This window comes from Lynx canadensis, chromosome B4, assembly GCF_007474595.2.
Source record: "Lynx canadensis isolate LIC74 chromosome B4, mLynCan4.pri.v2, whole genome shotgun sequence".
NCBI lineage: Eukaryota > Metazoa > Chordata > Mammalia > Carnivora > Felidae > Lynx > Lynx canadensis.
The window spans coordinates 42,906,417-42,911,973 of record NC_044309.1 but is presented as its reverse complement, the minus strand read 5'-3'; positions in this window follow the sequence as shown (position 1 = coordinate 42,911,973).

Below are 5,557 nucleotides of genomic sequence, written 5' to 3'. Positions count from 1 at the left end.
AGGAGGAGAAGAAGGAGGAGGAGGAGGAGGAGGAGAGGGAGAGGGAGAAGGAGAAGGAGAAGAAGAAGAAACCTACCCCAGAGGGAGGGAAAAGAAACAGACCTCAGCCCAGAAGTCTATACCAACGCTCTCAGAAGTTTCCTAAGACTGAAAGAACAGCAGGAAAATCTTTTCCACACAAGACCTGCCACAGATACAAAGGAGAGTTTGGTTGGGAGTAGAGGCAGGAATCCTAAGAAAATCTCACCCTCCAGGGCCCAGGCATATCAACTACCTATCAACAGAGACACTGAACCCTGTCACCAGCACTCGAAGCAAAAACATAATGAGTAGAAGCAGTCCACCACCGGCAGGGGGGCAAAAATATGGAGAGAGACCAGCTCTGTGGCACCTATAACGTGTATGGGGAAGGCCGAGAGGAGAAAGTGGAGAATAAACACCGAGGTCTCCAGCATTCCAGACCTGACCCTAAGCATCAGGCATCCTAAGAGGAGTCCAAAGCCTATGGTGCACTGAAAATAACCTTGACAAGAGCAAACCCTAAATCCACCCCATCTTTTAACTAGCATGACTTCATCCGCCGTGATAAACTGCCCGAGAAGAGATGTGTCCCTTTCTAGGGTCACGACCTCACGGTCTGTGAGTTCGAGCCCCACGTCGGGCTCTGTGCTGACAGCTCAGAGCCTGGAGCCTGCTTCGGATTCCGGGCTTCCCTCTCTCTCTGCTCCTCCCCCGCTCATGTTCTGTCTCTCTCTCTCTCTCCTTCAAAAATAAATAAAAACATTAAAAAAAAAAAAAAACTTAAAAAAAAAAAAGTCTTGAAGAGGGCCAGAGGAATAAAAAACTCATCATATATAGAAAAGCAAAGGTGAGGGGCGCCTGGGTGGCGCAGTCGGTTGAGCGTCCGACTTCAGCCAGGTCACGATCTCGCGGTCCATGAGTTCGAGCCCCGCGTCAGGCTCTGGGCTGATGGCTCGGAGCCTGGAGTCTGTTTCCGATTCTGTGTCTCCCTCTCTCTCTGCCCCTCCCCCGTTCATGCTCTGTCTCTCTCTGTCCCAAAAATAAATAAAAACGTTGAAGAAAAAAATTAAAAAAAAAAAAAAAAAAAGAAAAGCAAAAGTGAGAGTTACAGCGAACTTCATGAGAAGCAATGTTAGCCGGAAGACAATGACTTGGCGTCTTCAAAATACTGAAAGGAAAGGAAAAAAAAAAAAAAAACCCACAAAATCCAGTATTCTGTTAGCCAACAAAAACATCTTGTCAAGGAAGGGGGAAAAAAAGACTTTTTCAGAGAAACCAAAGGTTCGTGCCAGACCTGTGCTACTGGCAATATTAAAGGGAGTCTTACGGAAGCAGATATGACAGGGGTGACAAACTATATAGCCTGTAGGTTAAATCCAGCCCCCCACAGGTTTCGTAAATAAAGTTTTGTTGGAGCACGGAAACACTCATTTGCTCCTGTGCTACCATGGTAGACTTGAGGAATTCCCAGAGACCATTTGTCTTGCAAACCCTCATGATTTACTCTCTGATCATTTCTAGAAAGTTTGCTAACTCCTCTTATAAGATACCAGACAGAAACTGCCCAAATAAATGAAGATCTCTGGAAACGGGATCAAATAAATATAAAAGACATCAAAAAAAAATTTTTTAATGTTTATTTATTTTGAGGGAGAGAGAGAGACAGAATGTGAGCGGGGGAGGAGCAGAGAGAGAGGGAGACGCAGAATCTGAAGCAGGCTCCAGGCTCCGAGCTGCGAGCACAGAGTGCAAGGTGGGGCTCGAACTCACAAACCGAAACCATGACCTGGGCCGAAGTCGACGCTTAACTGACTAAGCCACCCAAACACCCCCATTTTGTGCATCTCTTAAGTACCTCCAAATTAATTCCCTCTGCTTCTGCTCTCCAAACTCTTTCAATGTTCCTTCCCTGTTTGCTTGGTATAATTTTATGATTAATGGCACCATTTGCTCTTTCCTATAGCTAACCTCAGGAAGAAGGAAGTTAGGATCCAGGAAGAAGGATCCACCTTTTATTTTTTTTTTAAATAGGCTCCACACCCAACCTGGGGCTGGAATTCACAACACTGAGGTCAAGAGTCACACGCTCTACCGATTGAGCCATCCAGGAATCCCTGAAGAATCTATCTTCTGTCTCAATTGATTTATTAATAAGAGAGACATGGCAAATGTTTTTTGTTGAGACCCTGTCCCAGAGTTTCTGGCTCCTTGGTCTCTGGTGGGGCCTGAAAATTTGCATTTTTTAACATTTTTTTGTTAATATTTTATTTATTTTTGAGAGAGAGAGAGAGAGACAGCACAACCAGGGGAGGGACAGAGAGAGAGGGAGACAGAGTCTGAAGACAGTCTCCAGGCTCTGAGCTGTCAACATAGAGCGTGACACAGGGCTCAAACTCAAGAACTGTGAGATCATGACCTGAGCTGAAGTTGGATGTTTAACCAACTGAGCCACCTAGGTGCCCCGAGAATTTGCATTTGTTAAAAAATGTTTATTTATTTTTGAGACAGAGGGAGACAGAGCGCGAGTGGGGGAGGGGCAGAGAGAGAGAGGGAGACACAGAATCTGAAACAGGCTCCAGGCTCTGAGCTGTCAGCACAGAGCCTGACGCGGGGCTCGAACCCACCAACCGTGAGATCATGACCTGAGCCGAAGTCGGACGCTGAACCGACTGAGCCACCCAGGCGCCCCCGAGAATTTGCATTTTGAACAAGTTCTAAGGTGAGGCTGATTTCCCGGTCCAGAGACCGTACTTCGAGAACAGCTGCTGTAATGCTAGATCTAAGAGTAGTCAGAAAGGCTTCCTGGAGTTTAGAGCAAAGTTCTGACAATAAAGGTTCAGAATGTCAACTCTCTTCTGCATTTCCTCCACCAATGTCCAATAGAAAGAGGTCATGAAACTGCCTACCTTTCCCTCTTTGTTCTTGTTCTCTTGCAGTCAGTTCTTCCCAGGACTTCTCTGAACTTAGCATTAGCAATTTTAGTTTGGTACTCTGCTACCTGGAATAAAATGAAAATAGTAACCACATCTGGTAGAAGAAATAAGATGCCAACACTAATGAGCTCTCCGTGGAACGAATCCAGATGAACTCTCCCTTGATAGGAAAGGCGAGTTGTTCAGAAAAAATGAGGGGCTGCCTCTGTGTTTTATTGTCTATAATTTTCGTTAAAATAGACCCATATAAATAGTCACGAGTAAGTAGAACAGTGAATGTTAAATTTAGTCTGCACCGTGGAGTAGTTAGTTAGCACTGGAAGGCCCAGGATATAGAATCACATCTACATTCATCTGGAAATCTCTCTGATGTGCACAGACGATATAACCTCTGAGGACAGGAACTCCGTTTTGCTAAATATCATATCTCTACATTTAATATAGTACCTGGCACCTAGGAAGCTTTCAATCAGTCAACACTGGTGAGTACTGGTGAGGTCAGGATTAGATCGTCCACAAATATCGCATCAGAGCCTTGTTAGGAATACGCTAGGAAACTTGTTTCTACAGGTTAAAATATTCCCTGCATGTTTCTCTCATTCCCACAGCAAACACGCACAGTAAGCACACATACGCATGCACAGAGCAGAGTTCTTATTTAGGTTTGGAACACTTTGTGGTTGCCTCTGGAGGTTCTGATTGCTACGGACACAAGGGAAAACCAGCATGCCCAATTTCAGTTTTAGTCTACATCAAACAAATTCTTATGTAAATAATCAATTTTATTATACTAAATAGTCATAGTCTACAGAAAGTGTATGTAAAGATGAATACCAATTTTTTTTAAATTTTTTTTAACGTTTTATTTATTTTTGAGACAGGGAGAGACAGAGCATGAACAGGGGAGGAGCAGAGAGAGAGGGAGACACAGAATCTGAAACAGGCTCCAGGCTCAGAGCTGTCAGCACAGAGCCCGACGCGGGGCTCGAACTCACGGACCACGAGATCGTGACCTGAGCCGAAGTCGGCCGCTTAACCGACTGAGCCACCCAGGTGCCCGAAGATGAATACCAATTTAGAGACACATGAAAGCCAGGGTTTTGAAGTATTCCAAATTAGATTCCATTTTCTTTCTATTATTAATGACTACTTGTCTTTAAATACATGGTTCTAGTCTCTATTTTCCCTCTCATTTCTGTCTGTCTCTCCCTGAAGTGACCATGAAGGGTCAGTGTCAGTCCTGCCTTATAGACACTTCAAACAGCAAACTATCTGAAAAAGAAACTTTTAAAATTCCCATTTACACTACATTGCATTAAAACCAGTAAAACACTGGGGTGGCTGCGTGGCTCTCAGTCAGGCATCCGACCAGCTCAGGCCATGATCTTGCAGTTCGTGAGTTCGAGCCCCTTCTTGGGCTCTGTGCTGAGGGCTCAGAGCCTGGAGCCTGCTTTGGATTCTGTGTCTCCTTCTCCTCTCTGCCCCTCCCCAACTCCTGCTGTCTCTCTCTCTCTCTCTCTCTCAAAAATAAATAAATATTCAAAAACTAAAACAATAAAATACTTAAGAATAAATTAAAAATTTTTTTCAGTGTTCCTTTATTTTTCAGAGGCAGAGATAGAGCATGAGCAGGGGAGGGACAGAGAGAGAGGGAGACACAGAATCCTTAGCAGGCTCCAGGGTCTGAGTTCTCAGCACAGAGCCTGACACGGGGCTCCAACTCACAAACCACGAGACCATGACCTGAGCCGAAGTCGGATGCTTAACTGACTGAGCCACCCAGGCACCCCAAGAATAAATTTAACTGAGGAGGTGAAAGTTCTGTACATGTAGAAAATATAAGACATTAATAAAAAAACTGAAGAAGGCACAAATAAGTAGAAAGATATCTCAAATTTATGGATCAGAAGAATTAATACTGTCAAATGTTCATATTATCTGAAGTAGTCTATAGACTCAACGCAATCTCTACCAAAAATCCAATGGTACTTTTTTCATAGAAATAGAAAAATAAACCCTAAAATTCATATGAAACCACAAAAGTCCTTAAATAGCCAAAGCTTTTTTTTTTTTTCTTTTTTTTTTTGAGAGGGGAGAGAAAGAGAGAGAGAGCATGCACAGACAGAACTGGGGAGAGGGAGAGAGAGAGAGAAACTCAGGCTCCAGGCTCAGCGTCGAGCCTGACAATGCAAGGCTTGATCCCACTACCCTGGAACCCTGGGACCTTGGGACCCCGGGGACCATGACCTGAGACAAGATCGAGAATTGGACACTCAACCGACTAAGCTACCCAGGCTCCCCAAAAGCAATCTTGAGAATAACAAAGCTGGAGTCATTACACTTCCTGATTTAAAACTATATTAGAAATCTATAGTATTCGAAACAAAATGGTGCTAGGATTGGAGGGGAAGATAATGGCAGAGTAGAAGGACCCTAAGCTCACCTTGTCCCACGAATAGAATAGATGACTACCAAATCATCCTAAATATCCCAGAAATTGATCTGAAGACTGGCAGAGCAAACACCACAAGTAAAGGCAGAGAAGAGGCCACATGGAAGAGGAAGCTTGGGGACACAGCTTGGGCTGCAGGAAGGGAACTGCC